The sequence below is a fragment of the Rattus norvegicus genome, chromosome 2 (genome assembly GCF_036323735.1).
Source record: "Rattus norvegicus strain BN/NHsdMcwi chromosome 2, GRCr8, whole genome shotgun sequence".
NCBI classification, from domain to species: domain Eukaryota; kingdom Metazoa; phylum Chordata; class Mammalia; order Rodentia; family Muridae; genus Rattus; species Rattus norvegicus.
In genome coordinates, this window is record NC_086020.1 from 135,199,666 (window position 1) to 135,224,433 (window position 24,768).

The following is a 24,768-nucleotide window of genomic DNA, read 5'->3' on the forward strand; positions in this document are numbered from 1 at the left end:
TCACTTGTACTGTAACTTGTACCATCACTTGAATTTTTGATCTTAACCATTGTGATAAGGGTAAGATGGAATCTCAGAGTTGTTTTGATTTGCATTTCCCTGATGGCGAAGGACTGAACATTTCTAAGTGCATCCCAGCCATTTGCTATTCCTCTGTTGAGAATTTTCCCTTTATTTCTGTGCCCCGTTCAAATTATTTGGATTGTTGGTATCTAACTTCTTGAGTTCTTTTATATTTTAGATATTAGCCCTCTAATAGATCCTTTCCCAAACTCTAGGCAGCCATTTTGGTTTTGTCCTATTGACAGTGTCCTTTGCCTTGCAGAAGCTTTTCAGTAAAAGCTTTCATGAGGTCCATCTATCAATTCTTGATCTTACAGCTTGTTCAGTAAGTTGTCTCCTGTACCAATGAGTTCAAGGCTATTGCCTACTCTCTGTTTTATTATATTTAGCGTATCCAGTTTTATGTTGAGATCTTTTATCGACACAGACGTGAGTTTTGTGTGGAGTATGGATCTATTTTCATTTTTACAAGCCGACATCGAGTTAGACCAGCATCATTTGTTGAAGTTTTCTTCCCTCCATCCCCCATTGTATGGCTTTGCTTCAAGTGTCCATAGGTGTGTGGGTTTATTTCAGGGTCTATGATTGAATTACATCGATCACCCTGTCTATTCCTATATCAATACAATGCAGTTTTTATTACTATTGCTCTGTAATATAGCTTGTGGTCAGGGATTGTGATACCTCCAGAAGACATTTTATATGTCAGGACTTTTTTCTACTACCCTGGGTGTTTGTCTTTGCATGGAGATTGAGGACTCTTGGAAGAGTTTCGGGAAGGAATGCAACCTGGAAGGGAAAGTAGATAGGAACTCCACAGGAAGATCAACCTAATCTGAACTCTTGGATCTCTCATAGACTGAACTACCAGCCAAAGAGCATTCATGGACTGGACACACACACACACACACACACACACACACACACACACACACACACACACACACGTAGCAGATAAGCAGGTTGGTCTTCATGTGTATCCTAAAAAATGGGAAGGGGGTTCTATCCCAAACGCTGTTGTCTGTGGGATTTGTTCTTGTCTTGTCTTGTCTGCCTTGTCTGGCCTCATTGTGAAAGGACGCACCTAGCCCTACAGAGACTTGATGTGCCTGAGTGAGGGGATCCTCAGGAGAGGTTTCCACCCTCTCAGAGGAGAAGGGGAGGGGTATGGGGGAAGGACTGAGGGAGGAGGTGACCGGGAGAAGGGACAGTGAGCAAGTGGAATGTATAGTGAATGAATAAAAATAATAATTAAAAAGAAAATGAATGGGTTTCTAAGAGACAACAAAACACAACAAAATAAAATATAATGAGATAAAACAAAAACCATTACATCAAAATTAAACAAGGCAAACAAACACAAGAAAAATAGAGAGCAATAAGGCACAAGAGCAACAGATCCGCTTTTTCACATACTCAAAAATCCCATAAACATTAAAAGGAAGGCGATAATACATATACAGAGGACTTGGCATGTATCTATACTGGCCCTATGTCATGTTACTCTGGTAACTGTGAGTTCTATGAGCTGGGCACACTTGAGTCAGATAACTTCATTCTCCTGGTATCCTCCATCTCCCCTGGCTCTTACACATTTCCACCTCCTCTTCTTGCAGATTTCCCTGAGCTCTGAGGGGAGGGATTGAATGGACACATCAAGTTTAGAGGTGAGTGTTCCAAGATCTCCACACCCCCTTACCCATGTGCAGAATGACAGCTGTAGTTCTCTGTATTTGTTCTTATCTTCTGTAGGAGAAAGCAAACATCCTTCACTACTAATGTCATACAGGGCAAATACAAGTTAATTTACTGCATAGACATTACTTGTAGTTTATTTACTACATGATTTTAAATGAGCTACTTGGAGTTTTTAATAAGAAAGTGACGATCATTTCTGATGACATAGCCAGAGTGATGAAACCACTCTCTTAGTTGTTCAGGACTACACTTTTTGGTGATCTCCATGCTTTCCCAAAATTATTCCTTATTTTCCTGTTCAAAAGAGATGTGAGAAAGATGTTTTATCTTGAATGCGATACTCCTACACAAAACAATATCCTAAGTTGATTCTAAGTACAAATATCTCAACCAGTATAGGCAAGATTCAGTAAAATGGACATACCTATTCTCAAAAGAAGAATGGAATAAATCAATAAAAATGTGTTAGATGTGGGCTTAGAAATGAAAAGCAGTTTACCAAAGTGAGTGACAAACAACTGTTGGCATCAATGATTAAGGTAAATCCATCATCAAAACTAACTTTCATTCCAGGAATCCTCCACTTTGATTGTGTTTCCATGTCAAAAAGCATCTATGCTGGAGCTTTGGAAATGGCTTAGAGGATAAGAATTCCTTACAGCATGAGGACCTCAGTTTGGATCCCCAGTCTCCACGTGAGTGTCTGGCATTGCTGCTGGTACTCATCCACACTGGAGTCGGGTGGAGGAGGGCATTGGGGGTGGGGGAGAAGTGGGGCAAATGCATGCTGGGACTAGCTGGAAAGACAGCCTGGCTGAAAAACAACATGTCTCTGGTTCAGGGGGAGACCCTGTCTCAAGCCAAGACAAGTATAATATTTGAGAATACCAGCCATTCTCGTGTGACCTCTATATGCATGTGTACGGGTGTGCACCTCTATACATCTCTTCACACAAATACTTAGATTAGACACACAACACTCACTACATATTCTGTTTTGTTTTCATGCTCGCTATGTTTTTAGGGATACACATGTTTTCTGAATGACCTTGACATTGTTTATAACACTTTATCATTAAAGTTCTATGATAGTGGGGCTGCAGAGAAGATTCAGTCATTAAACCATTCGCTGCTTGTGCACAGAAATAGGGATTTGTTCCTAGCACACAAATGGTGCTTCACAGCCATCTATAATTCCAGCTCTTACGTTTCTGTTGCTCTCTTCTAGCAACAAACAGGCACATTTGTGCACACATGTTCATGCAGGCAAAACACTCATACACATAAAAAAGCATAAATAAGTTAGTAAAATTCTAGCGTAATAAGATAACTTTGGGATAGTATTAAAATTCCACATATATTTCATGTCTGACATCTGACAGAAAAGCAATATTCACGATTCTCTAGTACTTCATTCTGAAAAACCACATTGGTAAGGTTGTAAAAAAACAATAGGAAGGAAAAGTTGTTATGTGTTAGAACATTTTTAACATTGAACTAAATAATTATATGAATATATGTGTCAATATTTTATTGTTTATTTTCCATTAACTTACTCAATTATGAACTCTTTGAAACCCATTCCAAATTTAGTACAGAGAGAAAATCTGGAAGAAATTATAGCACAGTAAATTTCCATTTTCACATGCCTAAATTTATAGCAAGCTACTGAGACCCTAGTACTGAGCGCAAGTGAAATAAACCTTTGAAATTATAAAATTCTTTGAGAATACTTTGATCTGGAAAAACTTTATTTTCTGAATTCACCAGGAATTTTGTTGAAATTTCCTGATTATTACAATCCTGGCAGTCATGAAATGTACCTAGTACTTCATTTTAATGGAATCTCTAATAAGATATGTGGGCCTCGTTTGTTAAGGGACTTCATGCCACACTTGAAGTTTCTGGATGAAGGCATGGCAATGCGTATCTGTCATCTCAGTACTTGAGAGGCAGAAGCAGGAGGATCTCTGGAAGTCTGCAATGTTGTCTGCATACCAAGTTCTAGGAGGTCTGGGCAGCAGTGTACAAAGCAGTTGCCTAACCAATATTTGTTGATTGGTTAGTTCATTCAAGTTTATTGTATCTAAAGTGTCGAGTGAGTGCAAAATGTAAAGTGAGCATTTTACTTACTCTAAAAGTTTTACATTTATACATTGGGATGATTCTCATTGACATCCCTAGAATAGCAACTGCTCCTAAAATGATGATCTGGTCAACTTATTACTTGCTGTTGGTTCAATATAAACATGTTAGATACAAATAAGCAACTCGCTTATTATAAAATAAGTTTTCTTTCCCTTACTCAGTTTTCTCTCATTCTCTGATAGTTGGAGATCCTGCTGTAACAGGATATGTGTCTGTATACAAAATAAAGATCAATTTTCTAAGAAAGAAAGAAAGGAAGGAAGAAAGAAAGAAACAAACAAAACAGACAAGAATTTTGCCATGTGCAATATCAAAATGGTAGCTTGCAGTAAGGGAATCTAGAGCTGACATCCTCCTGGCATGTGAAGTCCTTGTCAGAGCATTTCTGAAAGCCTTCAGACTGGAAACAGGAGAAGGTGTGTATTTGTTCTGCTGGGATTGCAATAAAGTTCCATTAAAGTAAAAGTCCTTCTGAATAAGAGAATGTAATCTCTGCCCTGTATGGAGAACCAAGTTTCCAGTTGGGCCTGTCAATCATCTGTCCAAGTGACCACTCTTTGAAAGGCATGGCCATTAGAAAGGCGGGTTCACTATTAATCCCTGCAAATGTAGAATGTGGAGTGGATTTCCTTTAACGAGATCACTTTCCATCCCCGAATCCCACCACAGCACAATCCCTGAGGGAGCTCCCTTGAGTTCCCGGTTCTCCTGCACTCTTTCTTGTGGACCATGACTGAGAGACACAGTGAAATTTTACCTACTCTGTCTTCTTCATTTTTTTTTCAGCCTGGCCAGAGTTTAGGAATGCTTTGCCTGACAGTTGGAGCTTTCTTAGTTTTCTCTAAACTTTCTCTAAAAGGAGAGTCCTCCTCTGCGCCACACAACAGCTTATCTATCGTTGTCTTAACTTCTACGGCAGTTTAGAAGGCCTGACTTTTCTTTCTTATGTTCATTCTCATGTCTGGGTGATGACAGAGATGGTCAGCTTGCCTGCCCTGGGAATTTATTTATTTTTCTTTCAATTTCCAGTAAAATTTTCTGCAAGCTTCTATTTAATACTATTTGTAAATTATTTTTATTAATTGACTAAGAACCCTTGAGAAGAGACCCTGATTTTCCTTGTATCATCTGGGAGACCTTACAAAGACTTGCCCAAATCCCAAATGGTAAACAGCATTTTTCTAAATTTCATATCACCAATTTTGAATTCAATTTCCACAAATACGTAATAACCTCCCTGAAACAATCTTATCCTCTAAAATCACAATCTTGTGAATTATTTGTTATGATATATAATAACAAGGAACTATAATAAGTTTATTACATAAGGTTGTAAAGGTTAGGATTGTCCTGTGAAGAGGCCCTCCTACCAAAGTTCACAATGAATACCAGGTTGGCTTAAAAATTGTGGAGATTGCCCCACCTCAGATCTCTGAGTCCAGGAATTACAGGTATGAGCTACCTCTTTCCTTAGATACCCTCATTATAAAGGACCGTTCTCCCAAGGAGTGATGGCATGGCCTTTACTGTTTACCCAGTACAAGTCAAATGCTCTCTTGATTTTCACAGTTAACACAGTGATAAGCTCTCTGCCACCTCAGTGCTCTCTGCTGTGAAGTTTCTTTATTTTCTTTAGTTTTGAAAATGTCTAGGGATGTGTACTGATGTCTTAAAAAACAGTAATATCACTTCACAGTAAGTCTAACACAACATTTACAATATAAATTATGTTTTCCCTTCATTTGTGCTTTATAAGTAACAGGGTCACCCGCATTTATTTATCTGTTGCTGCTGAAGAGGCTTTTAATGGTCTGTCCAAATATATAACAAGTGTGTCTGTCTTGATTTAAATATAAGTTAATTTGTATATCTATGTGTGTGAATATGAATATCTGAATGTGTGTCATGTGTGTGTGTGTGTGCACCTCGTGTGTTCAGATATTCATGGAGGCCAGAAGAAAGCACAGACTCCTGAGTCAGCGATAGCTATAACAGAAACACAGCAGTGGAGTCCTATGTAGTCACTACTACTAAGTGCCCTTGACCAGTGAATGTTTTAGCCCCTTAAAAATATTAAAATATTAAAATCTTAAAAATATTAAAGCTAAGATCAATCCTGTCTCTGAGTGCTTACACAGATGAGTGAGGGGCATGTCGTGGAGTGTTCTTAAACATTAGTACTCTGGTAAGAGAAGAAATTTCCACAGAAGTTTAGGTAAATTTATAAAGTAAATTGGCCAATTGTTTTGGACTTACACTTTGATAACATATCTAATATCATTAATGACATTTTAAAAAGCAGTGGTTTCTTCTGTAAAAAGTCCCTTTCCCCATTTGTGAAAACAAACAATTTTAGGAGAATTGGACATAAATAAAGTCAGAGAACAAAACTTCAGTATGAAATTGTCCCTTTCTACACGTTACAGAATCTGTTCTTAACACCTTCTCATTATTTTCTGCATGTAGCACTCATAGAATGAACATGGACATACTCAATGATGCTTGGATATCCTATCATGCAGAACTTTCTGCAGTTTTGAAATTATACTGCATTCAGTGTCTTTTGGTCAAATGGCTTTAATCAAAGTATTAAATGTGAAAATTGCATATGCTAGTGTGTTGATTTAAATGACAATACCCCTATAGGTTCATATATTTGAATGTTTGTTCCATAGTTGGTGACTCTTTAGAAAGGATTAAACAGTGTGACTTTATCTTACCAGAGGCAGTGTGTTACTGCCTCCCCCACCAGGTTTCAGTATCTGTCTTTTTGGATCTTTTTTGGTTGCAATATCAAAGTGTCAGCTTTCTGCTGCTGCTTGAGCGTCACGCGTGCCTACTGCTCTGCTCCCTGCCATGATGGTCATCTTCTCTACTTCCTTCAGGAACTATAAAACACAGGAGATCTTTGTTTTAATATGTTTCCTAGTCATGGTGTCTCTTGACAACAATAACAAAGTGACTGAGAAAGAAGGTTTTAATAAGAATTGTCCCCTCAAACACTTGAGGATTACCACACTTGGCCCCTCCCTAGTTACTTGCATAGTTTGAGGGAGGTTATGTCATGATTTAGATTTTCTGGAGGAATTATGCAATGGGTCAGGCCTTGAGAATTGTTAGAATTGTTGCTCAGTTCCAGTGCGCTATCTGCTTTTGTTGATAGTTAAAGTTGTGATTTCTCAGCAACCCATGTCTGCTAACATGCCTACCACTTGCCACCAAGCCACCCTGCCTGGAAAATATTACAGCACTCTGGAGCCATGAGCACAAATATAACCTTCCTTCTATAAATTGCTTTGGTCATGGATTTTATCAGAGCAGCAGAAAATAGCTAAGATAGTTGAGAAAACAGTTTATAGAGTTGGGAATAAATTGAGTTTGACTTTGGCATGTGATATCTACTTAGAGCCAAAATGAAAATTATCTTAAGCTAATTAATTACTTTCAGGATGTTTCTGTTTTCAGTGATGTGATTGAATATCTCAAGCCTCAGGCATGGTAAGCAACACCCAAGCACTAGACCATACTCTCTGCCTTTTTTTATTGTGATATATAAAGTGTGTGTGTGTGCGTGCGTGTGTCTAACCGTTTCTATTTCTCACCAAATGTCTCTTATTCTTAGTTTCAACTAAGCATCTTTCTTGTCATGAGACCAATCAACAAAGCTAATTGTTCATTGGCAGGGCAGCTGTTGAATAGCCTTGTGATCATTCTAGTCTATGAAAACAAAGAATCAATGCCTCCATATATAGACTCATTCCTAGAATAACCTGTACACTAATTAGGCTAAATGGACATGCTGACAACTCACGTCCTCCACTTCAAGAACGTGGAATATCTCCACATTCACCTCATTGTTCTTTGAGACCTATTATAAGGATTTTGTAGGTGGCTGCAAGGGTGACGTGGGTATTGCTAAGTGTCCCTGCAAGTTTTTCTGGTCTATATCCAACATATGAAAGTGACAAGAAGGTAGTTATCCATTACCTGCTTCCAAGTTGTAATTTGGGCATTTGTGCTCTGTTTTGTAGCTTTGTTTGGTTTTATTTTACAAACAATAGAAGATTACTCTTCTTTCAGTCTGATATATAATGCTCCTATTTCAAGATGATTGTTGTTGTTGTCTGGTGTTATTTTCACCCAGAAGCAACTGCATGAAATCTGACATTTCTGATGATGTGGTTTTCCATGCAGTCTCTCACACCTAATATATTTCCTGAAATGTGGTATGTTTTTGAGATACTTTGGAGAAGACAAATGAAGTTCTCCATACATATTATCTGTTAATCAAGCTAGGAAATAAAACTCACTGTTCCCTGGAATTCTCCCTCCGTCCCTCCCTTCCTCCCTCCCTCCCTCCCTCCCTCCTTCTCTTCCTCTCTCTCCTTCTCTTTCTCTCCCCCCGTATGCGTAGTCCTCCCCCCCATCTCTGTGGTGTGTGTGTGTGTGTGTGTGTGTGTGTGTGTGTGTGTGTGTGTGTGTGTGTGAATCTTTTTGGTATTGTTCTTGAGGCAAACTTACACAAATAGCCTAAGCCCAAAATGGATACTCAAAATACCCCATCTTCAGGTTTTCTCCTGGTGGGATTTTAGAACTATTCCATGTTGCCTGGCTTTTAAATCTCTTCTACCGTATGTTTGATGGCTTTATTGCTTCTGTCAAATGCAATCGATGTCTGTATTTCATATTGATTATACTATCTCTATTTCATTTCAAAAGTATCACAAACACTTTCTGTGAACTTATGTTTTTCAACCTATATTTGCAACTCTATTCCATGTGGAACAGAATAAACCCTTCTAACCTGATGTAAGAAAGCTGGAACTTCCCACTTTAGCATCCTTCCCAGCTGCTCTTGCTATAAACAGCACAAGCACAGCCAGTGATTCACAATAACCAGATTTTCTCACTGACTGAACTTTTCTTCTGCCATTTCAAGGCCTCTACTAAGTCTAGTTAGTGATATTTTTGATTTGAACTTTTTCAGTTTTTAAGTTTATTTGATTTTTCAGATTGCATTCTAAATTTTTGTTCCATGCATATTTATTATAATTTAATGTGACACCTGGTCCTTTCAGAGTTATTTTCCAGTAATAATTTTGTATTATTTTTTAACAAATAAAAGTTCCTGCCTTTCTTTTCTTTCCTGAATAGTATCATATAATTGTGTTTGCCATTATTCTTTAAGTGTTTCTTGGCCATGAATTAGAGATTCCTCTTTTGAGAAATCTCTGTTTGCTCTGTACCACATGTTTTGTGTTATTTGGCTTGGTGGTGTCTAACTTCTTGAGTTCTTTATATATTCTGGATATTAGCCCTCTGTCACATGTAAGCTTCCTGAAGATCATTTTCCCTTCTGTAGGCTGCCAATTTGTCCTATTGACAGTGTCCTTTACCTTAAAGAAGATTTGAGATGCCATTTTCTGTTGATCTTAGTGTCTGAGCTATGGGTGTTTTATTTAAGGAAGCTGACTTCTGTACTAATGCTATAAAGACCATTCCCTACTTTCTCTTCTATTAGATTTAGTATATCCAGTTTTATATTGAGATCTCAATCCACATGTACTTAAGTTTTGCGAAGGGTGATAAATATGAATTTATTTGCTTTCTTCTACTTGCATATATCCAGTTAGACCAGTGACATTTGTTTAAGATGCTCTTCCTTTTCCATTGTATGCATTTGCATTCTTTAGGAAAAATCAAGTGCCCATGTGTGTGTGGGTTCATTTCAGGGTCTTCAGTTCGAGTCCCTTTACCAACCTGTCTGTTTCTATCCAATACCAGGCAATTTTTATTACTATTGCTTTGTAGTATACCTTAAAGTCAGGGATGGTAATACCTGACTTACTGTACGTGATTGTTTTAGCTGTCCTGGCTTATGTTTATTTTTCCATGTGATTTTATGAATTACTCTATCAAGATATGTAAAAAATGGTGTTGAGTTTTTGATTGGAATTGCATTGAATCTATACATTGGATCTGTAAACATGTGAGATCTTTCTTTCTCTGATATTGTCTTCATTTTCTTTCTCCAGTGACTTGTAGTTTTTGTCATACAGATCTTTCATTTGCTTGGTTCAAGTGACTTGAGAATATTTTATATTGTTTGTGGCTATTCTGAAGGATGCTGTCTCCTCAGCCTATTGTTTGTATTAAGGAGGGCTACGGAGTTCTTTTAGTCAATTTTTTATTCTTCCACTTCACTGAAGGTGTTTATCAGCTGTAGGAGTTCTATGGTAGAATATTTGGGGTCACAAATGTATCTTGTCACATCTACAAATAGCAATATTTTACTTCTTCCTTTCCAATTTGTATCCCCTCGGTCTCCTTTAGTTGTCTTATTTTTCTACCTATGATTTCAAGTACTACACTGAAGAGATAGGAAGAGTGTGGGAAGCCTAGTCTTGTCCCTAAATTTACTGTACTTTTTCTAAGGTTTTTGTTTGTTTGTTTATGTTTTGATTTTCATTTAATTTGATATTGACTATTGGCTTGCTATGTATTGTCTGTACTATGTTTAAAGTACCTACCTTGTATCCCTGATACCTCAAAGACTTTTAACATGAAGGGGTGTTGGATTTTGTCAAAGGCTTTTTCCTCATCTAACGAGATAATGATGTTTGGTTTTATTATGTCAGTGTGTTTCTTTATGATAGGTAATTTGATGGACTTTTGTATATTAAACAACCCCTGCATCCCTGGGATGAAGATTACTTGGTCATGGTGGATGACATTTTGATGCTTTCCTAGATTTAGTTTGCGAGTATTTTATTGACTATTTTTGCATCAATGTTCATTAAAAAAATTGGTCTTTTTTATTTTTTGAGTCTTTAGGTTGTTTCAGTATCTGGGTTGTGTGGCCTCATAGAATAAGTTTGGAAATGCTCCTTCTGACCATTTTGTGAAGTAGTTTGAGAAGTATTGACAGTATGTATTCTTTGATAGTCTCGTAGAAGTTGGCATTGGAACCATCTGCCAATGGGTATCCCCATTCCCTATTAGGAGACTTTCAATTACTGCTTCTCTTTCCTTAGCGTTTATAGGAATATTTAGAACTTTGATTAGTGGGGTTGGGGATTTAGCTCAGCAGTAGAGCGCTTGCCTAATGAGCGCAAGGCCCTGGGTTCGGTCCCCAGCTCCGAAAAAAAAAAAAAAAAAAGAGAGAGAGAGAGAAAAAGAGTCTGGAAGAACTTTGATTAGTGATATGTGGTATCTGTCTAGAAAATCATACTTTTCAGTTAGCTTTTCTGATTATGTGTCTTTTAGGCTTTTGAAATATGATCTAATGATTTTTTGAATTCCCTCAGTGTCTGTTGTTATATCTTCCCTTTCAATCATTTTTTTTTTAATTTGGATACTGGCTTTCTGCCTTTTAGTTAGTTTGGCTAACATTTTATCTATCTTGATGATTTTCTCAAAGAAACAGCTCTTGGTTTCTTAAATTATTTGAATTGTTCTCTTTGTTTCTAACTGATTTGATTTCAGCCCTGACTTTGATTATTTGCTTTCCTCCTCCTCCTCCTCCTCCTCCTCCTCCTCCTCCTCCTCCTCCTCCTCCTCCTCCTCCTCTTCCTCCTCCTCTTCCTCCTCCTCCTTCTCCTCCTCCTCCCTGTCCTCCTCTCCTCCTCCCCCCACCCTCTCCTCCACCTCTCCCTCCCCCTCCTCCTCCTCCTTCTCTGTTGTCTTTTTTCCCTAGAGCTTTCAGGTATAGTTTTAAGTTGCTAGTATAAGAACTCTTCAGGTTCTGTACGAAGGCAATTAGTACTATGAACTTTTACATTATCACTGCTTTCATTGTGTGCCAAAAGTTTGGGTATATTGTGACTTTTTTCTTTCAATTTCATCAAAAGTTTTTATTTCTTCCCTGAACCAATGATTGTGGAGTGGAAAGTTCTTAATATCTTATGAGTTTGTAGGTTTTTTCGTTGTTGAAGTTCAGCTTTAATCCATGGTGGTTAAATAGGATGCACAGAGTTATTTCAATCTTCATATATCTGATGAGGCTTGCTTTGTGATCAGGTATATGGTCAGTTTAGAGACGGTTCTGCAAGGTGATTAGAAGAAGGTGTATCCTTTTGTGTTTGGATATCTGTTTGGTACACTTGGTTCATAAATTTGGTTAGTTTTCTTAATTATATGTTTTGATTCTCTTTCAATTACTTATCCATTAGTAAGAGTGGGCTGTTGAAGTCTTTCACTATTTATTATGTTGGGTTCAATGTGTGATTTTAACTTAGTAATATTTCTCTTACGGATGTGAGTACCCTTCTATTTGGTGCATAAATGTTCAGGACTGAGATTCCATCTTGATGGAATTTTCTTTTGATGAGTATGAAGTGTCTTTCTGTATCTCTTTGTTTATTTTTGGTTAAAATGTATTTTATTAGGTATTAGAATAGCACCTCCAGCTCGTTTTTTTGGGTCAATTTTCTTGGAAAACCTTTTTCCAGGCCTTTACTCTGAGGTAATGTTTATATATTTGGTTGCGGTTTGTTTCTTGAATGAAGCAGAGTGAGAGATCCTGATGTTCAGCTATATTAATGGCCAATGTGTCTTTTAGGCTTTTGAAATATCACAGCCAGTGATAGCATCACCACCAAAGTAACAAGAATTAACAATCATTGGCCATTAATATAGCTGGGCCCTTCAGTTGTGAGTCTTCTCTTTCTTCTGTTCATACTATTATTAGTTTTTCTTTCATAGTGTCCCACAATTCCTGGATATTTTGGACTAGAAACTTTTTAGCCTTAGCCTTTTCTTTGCACTGGTCATTCTTTGACCAATGAATCAGTTTCTTCTATTGTATCTTCTATGCTCTAGATTCTATTGGTGATGCTTGTGTCTGTATTTCTTTGTCTGTTCTCTAGGATTTACATCTTCAGGAACCTCAATTTGTGGGTTTATTTTACATTTTAAGATTTTAATTTCAGAGTCTCTGTATGTATACATCATCACAATTTTCAGGCTACAAAATGCAAAATAACTTAATTACAATTAAAACCTAAAGTTTAAGTGGTTTTTAAAAGTTTTAATAAACAACATATTTATAATAGAGTTTTCACATTTAAAACAAGTTTCAGGATAGAAATGATGGTCAAACCAGTGACTTATGCTCTTAAGATTGAGAATCAACAAATGGGATCTCATAAAATTACAAAGCTTCTGTAAGGCAAAGGACAATGTCATTAGGACAAAACAGCAACCAACAGAGTGGGAAAAATATTTATCAATCTTACATCTGATAGAGGGCTAATATCCAGTTTATACATAGAACTCAAGAAGTTAGACTCCAGAGAATTAAATAATCCTATTAAAAATGGGGTACAGAGTTGATTAAAGAATTCTCAACAGAGGAAACTCAAATGGCTGAGAAGCACTTAAAGAAATATTCAACATCCTTAGTCATCAGGAAAATGCAAATCAAAACAACCCTGAGATTCCACCTCACACCAGTGAGAATGGCTACGATCAAAAACTCAGGTGACAGCAGATGCTGGCGAGGATGCGGAGAAAGCGGACTCTTCCATTGTTGGTGGGATTGCAAGCTGGTACCACCATTCTGGAAATCAGTCTGGAGGTTCCTCAGAAAATTGGACACTGAACTACCTGAGGATCCAGCTATACTTCTCCTGGGCATATACCCACAAGATGCTCCTACATATAACCAGGACACGTGCTCCACTATGTTCATAGCAGCTATATTTATAATAGCCAGAAGCTGGAAAGAACCTAGATGTCCTTCAACAGAGGAATGGATACAGAAAATGTGGTACATCTATATAATGGAGTACTACTCAGCTATTAAAAACATGACTTCATGAAATTCTTAGGCAAATGAATAGAAATAAAAAATATCATCCTGAGTGAGGTAACCTAGTCACAAAAGAACACACTTGGTATGCACTCACCAATAAGGGATATTAGGCAAAGAGCTTGGAATATCCACATTACATCTCATGGACCACAGGAAGCTGAAGAAGAAAGAAGACCAAAGAGCGGATGCTTCAATCATACTTAGAAGGGGGAACAAGATAGTCAAAGGAAGTAGAGGGTGGGAAGGACTTGGGAGGAAGAGAGCAGGGAAAGGGGAAAAGAGGGGCAGAATAAGGTGTGGGAGGAGATACAGAGGGTCAGGAAATTGAACAGAGGTGTGGAGCAGTGGGGATGGGGAGCTGAGAGTAGCAACCAGAAGGTCGAACATAGCAGGAAAGGAAGAGCCTCCTAGGACCCCACACAGATGAGATTAGCTGAACTACCCCACAAAGGGGAGGGAGAACCTGTAAAGACCATATCCAGAGGTCAGGCAAGGCCCCCTGTTTGAGGGGTGGGACCACCCACTCACCTCCAAATTTTAAACACAGAATTGCTCCTGTCTAAAGGAAATACAGGGACAAAGAGTAGAGGACAGACTGAAGGAAAGGCCATCCAGAGGCTGCCCCACCTGGGCATCCATCCCACATGGAGACAGCAAATCCAGACATTATTGCTGATGCCGGGATGTGCTTGCTGACAGGAGCCTGGTACAGCTGTCTCCTGAGAGACTTTGCCATACTTGAAGCCATCTATCAGACTGATCACAGGGACTCTAGTGGACGAGTCTGGGGACGGACTGAAGGATCTGAACGGGACTTGTCTTTTATAAGTGGCAAGGGAGGCCCTTGGTCCTGTGAAAGCTTGATTACCCAGGGTAGAGGAATGCTAGGGTGGTGAGGTGGGGGTGGGTGGGTGGGTGGGTGGGTATGGGAGCACCCTCATAGAAGCAGGGTAAGGAGAGATGGGATAGGGAGTTTGCAGAGGGGAAACCAGGAAAGCAGATAACATTTGAAATGTAAATAAATAAAATACCCAATTTAATTTTTTTTTAAAAAAGAAATGTTTTTCACAAGCATTCCTCATTGTAAAATACACATTTACACATCCCGGCTAATAGTGAAACCACAAATGTTTACTTGCTTTCAAAAAGCTTTTTCAGTCTTGATAAATATAAAAAAACCTAAAATCAAAAAAGCATGAAACGGCCAAAACCAACCTATAAAATAAGGACACAGCTACAAAGTGATCTTCAGACAGGCTGTAAGTAAAAAGCATTGAAAAATACACACATAGGTGTGATCTATAAACTCACACAATGGCAAGGCTGAGAAACCCCCACAGTACTCAGCTTTTACTAAGCTTATGTTAATTAGCTTTTTGTTGACAAACTTTATATGATGATTCTTCCTGGCTCCACATGACCCTCGCAGCAAAGTTAATTTATGAATGGTGCTGCGAGTCAGAGCGGACCGGCCTGATAAAAGGTCCAGGCAATCGCTGCCAGAGCATGAGGAAGCAGCATGGCTTCTGTGGGTTTAACAGCAGATAGTGCATTATGTTGTGATTTTGGATTTGATGGTGCTAAGACTTGCATTGGCGCTGTGCTGTCCCAGCTTTTGCAAAGTACTGATTGTGGGCTCTTTGAATGTTTTGTCCATTAGCCTCTTCAAAAGACTTGTAAGCAGAAGTTTCAGGTGGCTACTCAGATACGACAGTCAGCTCCACAAGTGCTCTCAGTCTTCTTTCAAACACTCTGTCACCCGAATGAACTAGACCTGCCTTCATCACAGGAATCAGTCTGGGCAGCAAAGGCCTTTTCAGGAGCACCCTTGACAAGAAGTACCTTCCTAAATCCTTCTTTTAACACCAAAGTATAAAAGAGGCTTGTTCTCCCTCAGACCCTCGGCTAGCATAATTAGAAGCAGGTCGAATGGAAGAAGTTTAGGCAGGCACTCCCACTGTCATCTGTGTTTTATTGAGCCATGTAGCAGTCTGCAAGAATTGCCTCCTTGAGAGTAAAGAGCTTCGAATGCAGAAGGGGCTCTTGACTGTTCACCGAAAAGCTTAATGGTTTTGGGATGGTGTTTGTCACTTGCCCTGGCGGAGCCCTTCTTGTAGCCTCTAGAGAACTGGCTAACGAGGAGGATTTGCTCTCCTAAATTGTAGTCCTGTGTTTTCTTTGGGTGCTTCAGGGTGTCCATTGATCATAACTACCTCTTGCTCTGTTTCTCAACTGCACACCTCCAGGGCAGTCTGATTTGTACATGGCTTCCCTTTCCTGCCTCCTCTCCCACCTTTACCCACGCTCACCACCCCCTCACATGGGGCTTCCCTTCTGCTCTCTGCTCTCTGCACCAAACCCCACTGCTCCAGCATCAGGAAAACAACTTCAAGTAGTATATACATCTGGGATGCTCAGTGATGTCCTGCCAGTTTATGTTTTTTTTTTTTTTTTGGGTTCATTTTTTTGGAGCTGGGGACCGAACCCAGGGCCTTGCGCTTCCTAGGCAAGCGCTCTACCACTGAGCTAAATCCCCAACCCCCAGATTATGTTTTCTTTATTGCTTCTGTTTTCATTTCCAGTTCTTGGACAGTTTCATTTATTTCCTTCACCTGTTTGATTCTATTTTCCTGTGTTTCTATATATTCATTCATTACTCTTTAGGGTCTCTGTTTGATTGTATTTTACTGTATTTTTTACGGGATTAATTCATTTCCTCTTTAAAGGCCTCTGTAATCTTCGTAACATTATATTTAAGGTCATTTTCTTGTGATTCATGTTTCAGGATTTCAAGGACTTGCTGCAGTAGGATAGCTGGGTTCCTATGGTGCCATATTGCCTTTGGTTTTGTTAATCCTGTTCTTCCACTGGCCTTTAGCCACGTGGTTGTTTCTAGCGTTGGCAGGCCTGGTAGTCCCTGACACAAGCTGACCTCTGGCACTGCAGGCAGAGCTGCTAGTTCCTTCAGGTCCCTTGTTATTCTGGGTGGCATCAATCCTCTAAGGATGCAGGCAGAACTGGTGGTGCCTGATCGTTGCAGGCCTCTGGAATTGACGGTATTGTGAACCAGAAGATGGAGTACAGAGGGATAGGGAAGGTCGGGATAGGGCAGACGTCAAGGCTGCTGGAGATACTGAGGGGCCCATTGAACAGGGCCTTGATGCTTGGGGATCTCACCTATTTGTTATGGGTGGTCGCACTTTTCTAGGGTTGCAGGTAGAATTTTGTCTCAGGAAATCAAGTGCAGAGAGGGCAGGACAGAACTTTGCCCAGAGGGATGACAAGCAGGGAATTGAGGTAGGGGTCTCACCTTGTGGTCTCTGGTGGCTGTTCGCCTTTGGCATTGTGGTTAAAGGTGTGGACCAGAATGTGGTGCGCAGTGGGGACAGGAAAGGCATGAAGACTGCTGGGCTTGCCAGGGACCCAGTGGGCGGGTTTGTGGTTTGGGAATCTCACACAGATAATCTTTTTTTCCTTTTTTCCTTTTCTTGTCTTGATTATTTTTTTTTTATTTTCACACAGATAATCTTAATGTATCTAACTATTGACATTTTGATTTTATAATCATAAATACTAAAGCAACCATTTCACATAATAAGAAACACAAAATGATAGAAATGTTTAGGACTTTTTAAATATTTAATATTTTTTATTATTTAATATCATAAACATATAATGCCTGTTCTTCAAGAAGATAAGTGTTATATGTGCTCATCCATGCTACCTCAAACATATGACATGAAAATGATAAATCTTAGCAAAACTATTTATTTCAAAGGGTTTTTTATGTTTTGTTTTTGTTTTTGTTTTTGTTTTTTTTTTTTTTTAAGTTTTATAAAGGACAACATTTAATTGGGGCTGACTTACAGGTTCACAGGTTCAGTCCATTGTTACCAAGGCGGGAGCTTGGCAACATCCAGGCAGGCATAGTGCAGGAAGAGCTGAGAGTTCTACATCTTCAGTCCTACATCTTCATCTGAAGGAAGCCAGGAACAGACTGAGCATCCTCAGGCAACTAGGAGGAGGGTCTCCAAGCCCATCCCCACAGTGACACATTTCTTCCAACAAGGCCACACCTTTTAGTAGTGCCACTCCCTGAGCCAAGCATATGCAAACCATCACAGTTGTTTTGCTTTGCATTTCCCTCATGACTAATGATGTTGAATATTTTTTTTTATTAACTTGAGTATTTCTTATATACATTTCGAGTGTTATTCCCTTTCCTGGTTTCCAGGCAAACATCCCCCTCCCCCCTCCCCTTCCTTATGGGTGTTCCCCTCCCAACCCTCCCCCCATTGCCGCCCTCCCCCCATAGACTAGTTCACTGGGGGTTCAGTCTTAGCAGGACCCAGGGCTTCCCCTTCCACTGGTGCTCTTACTAGGATATTCATTGCTACCTATGGGGTCAGAGTCCAGGGTCAGTCCATGTATAGTCTTTAGGTAGTTGCTTAGTCCCTGGAAGCTCTGGTTGCTTGGCATTGTTGTACTTTTGGGGTCTCGAGCCCCTTCAAGCTCTTCCAGTTCTTTCTCTGATTCCTTCAACAGGGGACCTATTCTCAGTTCAGTGGTTTGCTGCTGGCATTCGCCTCTGTATTTGCTGTATTCTGGCTGTGTCTCTCAGGAGCGATCTACATCCGGCTCCTGTCGGTCTGCACTTCTTTGCTTCATCCATCTTGTCTAATTGGGTGGCTGTATATGTATGGGCCACATGTGGGGCAGGCTCTGAATGGGTGTTCCTTCAGTCTCTGTTTTAATCTTTGCCTCTCCCTTCCCTGCCAAGGGTATTCTTTTTCCTCATTTAAAGAAGGAGTGAAGCATTCACATTTTGATCATCCGTCTTGAGTTTCGTTTGTTCTAGGGATCTAGGGTAATTCAAGCATTTGGGCTAATAGCCACTTATCAATGAGTGCATACCATGTATGTCTTTCTGTGATTGGGTTAGCTCACTCAGGATGATATTTTCCAGTTCCAACCATTTGCCTACGAATTTCATAAACTCGTTGTTTTTGATAGCTGAGTAATATTCCATTGTGTAGATGTACCACATTTTCTGTATCCATTCCTCTGTTGAAGGGCATCTGGGTTCTTTCCAGCTTCTGGCTATTATAAATAAGGCTGCGATGAACATAGTGGAGCTCGTGTCTCTTTTATATGTTGAGGCATCTTTTGGGTATATGCCCAAGAGAGGTATAGCTGGATCCTCAGGCAGTTCAATGTCCAATTTTCTGAGGAACCTCCGGACTGATTTCCAGAATGGTTTTACCAGTCTGCAATCCCACCAACAATGGAGGAGTGTTCCTCTTTCTCCACATCCTCGCCAGCATCTGCTGTCACCTGAGTTTTTGATCTTAGCCATTCTCACTGGTGTGAGGTGAAATCTCAGGGTTGTTTTGATTTGCATTTCCCTTATGACTAAAGATGTTGAACATTTCTTTAGGTGTTTCTCAGCCATTCGGCATTCCTCAGCTGTGAATTATTTGTTTAGCTCTGAACCCCATTTTTTAATAGGGTTATTTGTTTCCCTGCGGTCTAACTTCTTGAGTTCTTTGTATATTTCGGATATAAGGCCTCTATCTGTTGTAGGATTGGTAAAGATCTTTTCCCAATCTGTTGGTTGCCATTTTGTCCTAACCACAGTGTCCTTTGCCTTACAGAAGCTTTGCAGTTTTATGAGATCCCATTTGTCGATTCTTGATCTTAGAGCATAAGCCATTGGTGTTTTGTTCAGGAAATTTTTTCCAGTGCCTATGTGTTCCAGATGCTTCCCTAGTTTTTCTTCTATTAGTTTGAGTGTGTCTGGTTTGATGTGGAGGTCCTTGATCCACTTGGACTTAAGCTTTGTACAGGGTGATAAGCATGGATTGATCTGCATTCTTCTACATGTTGCCCTCCAGTTGAACCAGCACCATTTGCTGAAAATGCTATCTTTTTTCCATTGGATGGTTTTGGCTCCTTTGTCAAAAATCAAGTGACCATAGGTGTGTGGGTTCATTTCTGGGTCTTCAATTCTATTCCATTGGTCTATCTGTCTGTCTCTGTACCAATACCATGCAGTTTTTATCACTATTGCTCTGTAATACTGCTTGAGTTCAGGGATAGTGATTCCCCCTGAAGTCCTTTTATTGTTGAGGATAGCTTTAGCTATCCTGGGTTTTCTGTTATTCCAGATGAATTTGCAAATTGTTCTGTCTAACTCTTTTCAATCATACCATAATACAGCCTGTGGTAGTAACATATATTAATACAAATGTTTACCAGTTTTTTGCACCTTTTCATAATAACTTAATCTTCAGATGTTACAATAATTTTGAGATGCTAACCAAGGAATTAAAAACCTTGAGTGTTTGGGAATTAAGTAATTTAGGGGAAATAGGGTAAAACTAAAAATCAATTCATGTGACCCCAACCCCTGGTGACTGAAAGAGTGATCACTATGATAATTTTGAAGCCATTCTGTGGTACAGAATGGAAAGTTACTCGAGTAAGCAATGCTAATTGACTTTTAAAACATCTGAGTAGTTGTTTTATCATACTCACACATCATGTCTTATTTTTCTAATAAACTTTCTTTTAAACTCATCTGAAATATCTACTGCATAAACCATATTAGTAAATTGAAAAGTCTGTACATGTATCTTTAAATAGTAAATGCAAAGTTTTTATATATTGGTAAAGTCACACGAGGTGGAAAAACTGTCTATACCCACTCATCTTCCCACAGATCCATCACCCAGGCATGGTGCCTGTAGCATTCTGACATCCTCTTGTTTCAGGTAAGTGAGATGGTTGGGTCAATAGCTCCTTGCAGCCTTTGCATTTACTCCAGCATTCTCTGTAAGAGGATAATAATCCATCTGGTGTTTTTTTGTTTTTGGTTTTTTTTTTTTGTTGTTGTTGTTACCTTGGTTTTTCCATCTTTCTTAACTATTATTTTCTTCTTTTGTGAATCTCTTTAAAATATGGCATTAATTAAAAGAAAAACCAAGAAACAAAATAACACCTAATCATTTCTTAGCCTTTTTATGTTTGAGGTCTCTCTTTCCTTTTCTCCTTCCAAATGCTCCTATATAACCCTCACTGTCTGCTGTCTTTCAAAATTATGGCCCCCCTTTTTTTCATAAATTGTTATTGCATGCATATGTGTACAAGTTTATACATGTATTGCTAAACTGCTCAGTCTGTATAATGTTTTATATATACATATATATATATGTGTGTGTGTCTGTATGTACATGCACATACATATACATATATAAATATATATGTATATATATATATGTTTTCAGGACTGATTACTTGGTACTCTTGGTATAATTTGATATAAGGATAAATGTTTATATTGCTGTTAAGGATTATGCTGATTTAGTAAATTGGTAGTTGTAGGTTTTCCTTCAATATCCATGACTTCATCAGCACTGAGTAAACTGCTAGTTTCCAGTATCAGACATCATTTCCATTGGTGTTAGTTTCCCTGGAGAAAATAATTTTTGGAGTCTCAGTACTCCTCAGTTGCGTATAGTTCTTGTTGTAGGACTGAGGTCTCTTAGGCTTTCCTCCTCCACTTTGCAATATTCATTGATGTCATTTAACATTTGGGTGGTCATATTGATAAGACTTTCTCTGGGCATAGCTTCTCATATTTTTTAGGAGACATTGACTCACAGAAACCTGTCTAATTTTCTGGCTCTCACACTCTTTCCCACCCTCTTTCATAATGTACCTAAGTCCTATGTGTAGAAATGTTCTGAGACTGTACCCACTGAGACTAGGCTCTACTACTGTGCTTTTGATTATTTGTGGAGTTTTGTAACAGTCTTCATCTGTTGCAAAGAGAAGTTTCCTTGATGAGTTTAACTGTGGTAGAAGGACAAATGTTTACATTGCTGTGAGGTTTTATGACGATTTAGTAACATAGTAGTTGTAATCTACTATGTTTCCAGATTCATGGTTTCACTAGAATGGAGTAAATAGCTAATCTCCAGTACCAGACATGATCTGGTCTTAAATCCAATTTGTGTGTCACCATCTGGTGCCATTAAGATAGTCCTCAGAGGTGAGATATTCAAGTCATTTCTACTTCAAGGAACTATGTGCTCTGCTTTTGAAGTTCACGGTGTTGTCTGCAAATAGTAACATACCTTCTGCAAAATAATAAGCACAATGAAAATAAACTGGTGGTGTCTAGGGAGACTTTTGGGCATCCTTGGCCAACAACTTAAAAGACCTCTTTTCGTATCTGGTATTAAGAATTTTGTTGCATGGTCTTTGGCTATTGGAGGTGACATTCTCATCCAGAAAAACTAGATATGAATATTTATGCACATAATCAGGTGTATTATAGGTATTTTAGGTAAATAGCTAAGAGTATAATTCTTTGTGGCTTTATAGATAGCCCTATTGTTCTTATCTTCTTTCCCGTATTTACCTACATGATCCTATAGCTCCCTTTTCATAGTTCCCTGATCAGAGAACTCAGACTGTGATATCCTTCTATGTGGGTGCGAACCCCCAATCATAGCAATAAACTGATTTTACATTGCTAATTTCTAGTTACTCTAGGCTATATACTTAGCTGTGAAGATGACGGAATATATAGCTCCTGTCGTTCCAGGTCAGGATTAACTCACAAAGTATAATCTTTTCAATTCCATCTGTTTACCTGAAATGTTCACAATTTTCTTTTTCTGCCAAGTGAATAGTATTCCACAGTACATGTATCACATTTTCATCATCCATCCATCGGGTGACAGACATTTATGTTGCTTCTGTTTCATAACCGTTGTGAACAGAGTAACAAGAGCCATGGCTGAACAAGTATCTGTGGAGTCGGACATGGAACCCTTTGTGCATTTGACAAGGGATGGTATGGCTGGACTATGGGGAAGAATCCTCATTAGATTTCTAAGACATCTTCACACCGATGTCCAATGTGACTTCACCAGTTTGTCCTCTCCCCAAGAGTGCCTGAGAGCTCCCCTTTTCCTGCTTACTCCCTTCCCCTGTTCTGTCATGTTTTATTGATCCTTGTCATTCTTTCTGGGTTAATATGGATTCTCAAAGTTTTTGACTGATTTTCCTTAGCTGCAAGAGACTAAAGATGTCAGTTTTGTGTGTGTGTGCATGTGTGTGTGTGTGCGTTTGTGCGCACGTGTGTGTGTGTGTGTACGTGCATGTGTGTGTGCGTGCATGCGTGCGTGTGTGTGTGTGTGTGTGTGTGTGTGTGTGTGTGTGCGTGTGTGTGTTTTGTTGTTATTAGTATTCCTGGCCCATTTTTCTTTTTCTTTTTTAAAAATTTTATTATAAAAACTAAAATTTTCATTTATATATATTAAGATTTTATTAGAAATTGGAATTAAACTAAATCACATTCCATTTTTACTAACTTTAACAGCTTTCTTTCTTTCTTTCTTTCTTTTTTTTTTTTTTTGAAGTTTTATTTAATCTTCTTTCACAGTCCAGATTTTATCCTCATCCTGGTCCACCCTCTGAACAGTCCTCATTTTATATCTCCCCCTCCACCCCATTCTCCATGAGGATGTCCCCACCCCCCACCTTACCAGACCTCCCCATTCCCTCGGGCCTCCAGTTTCTTGAGGGTTAGGTGCATCTTCTCTGACTGAGTGTAGACCTTGCAGGCCTCTGCTGTATATGTCTTGGGGACCTTATCAGCTGGTGTATGCTGCCTGGTTGGTAGCCCACTGAGTGATCTCGGGGGTCCAGGTTAGTTGAGACTGCTGGTGATTCTATAGGGTTGCCCTTCTCCTTTTTTCCTTCCAGCTTTTCGATAATTCAACAACAGAGGTCAGCAGCTTCTGTCCATTGGCTGGGTGTAAATATCTGTTCTGACTCTTTCAGCTGTTTGTTGGGTATTTTAGATGGCAGTCATGATAGTTCTCTTTTTGTGAGAGCCCCATAGCCTCAGGAATAGTGTAAGACCTTGGGATTTCCCCTTGAGCTGGTCCCCTTTTTCAAAGAAGTAACTCTTTTCTTGCTGTTGTTGTATTTGTTCTGTATTTCTTGAGTTCTATTATATTTTGGGTACAAATTATCTGTCAGATATGCAGGTAACAAGATGTTCAGTCCCAATTTATGATTTTTATGAAATCCCACTTGTCAGTACTGGCACTTATTCTTGGGCAAATAGAGTTCTATTTAGGAAGTCCTCTTTTACACCTATGTCATGTAGTAAAGTTCCTAGTTTCTTCTTCTGTTTTCTTCTAGTACTTTTAGTGTTTCTCGTTTCACATTTAGGTCTTCGATGTATTTAGAGTTAGTTTTTGTACAAGGTAACAGATTCAGGTGTAATTTTATTCTGCTTATCTGTAGACATACATTTCTCTGAACCATTTATTGAAGATATTTTCCTTTCTCTACCTTATATATTGGTACCTTTGTCAAATATAAAATGGCTCAAGGGATGTGTATTTATGTTGAGGTCTTTGATTTTGAAAACATTCATACTAGTACCATAATCCAGACTGAAAGGCTATATTTAGGAATATATACATGTAACAACAATTAAAAAGAAGGAGGCCATCAATTTGAAAGTGAAAGGAGATGTTGGGAAGGAGGAAAAGAAAGAAATCATTTTATTATTATCTGAAAAGAAAATAAAAGAAATATTCACACATGAAATTTGAAGCTCTATTATTTTAGTACATGTTTTAAACCTTGGATTGAGGACAGACATGATTAAATGGGAGTCAATTTTATATCTCTGTCTCTCTCTTTTTTTCTTTGTGTGCACCATGTGTGTGTATTCATTATGTACCACTGTGAACCTGTGCATACGTATTAGACTTAAGATTTTCAGTGCACATTTCCCACTTACCAGTAATATTTTTCAATGTCTTCACATTACTCTAATGATAATTTCACTATTTAACTTGATTGAGATATTTTCTTGAATTCTGTTTTTTTCTTATTTTATTGAAAAAATATTTCCTTATATACTATACTCTGATTATGGTCCCCCTTTTCTACTCCTTCTGGTTCCTCTTTGTCTCCCTGTTCTTTCATTAGAGGACAAGTGGGATCCTAAGATT

General features: G+C 38.8%; 1 pseudogene; it reads right to left on the reverse strand.

Moving 5' to 3' along the window:
- Positions 1-15,257: 15,257 nt before the first annotated feature.
- Pacrgl-ps1 (parkin coregulated like, pseudogene 1) lies at positions 15,258-15,988 on the reverse strand (annotated as a pseudogene).
- Positions 15,989-24,768: the final 8,780 nt, after the last annotated feature.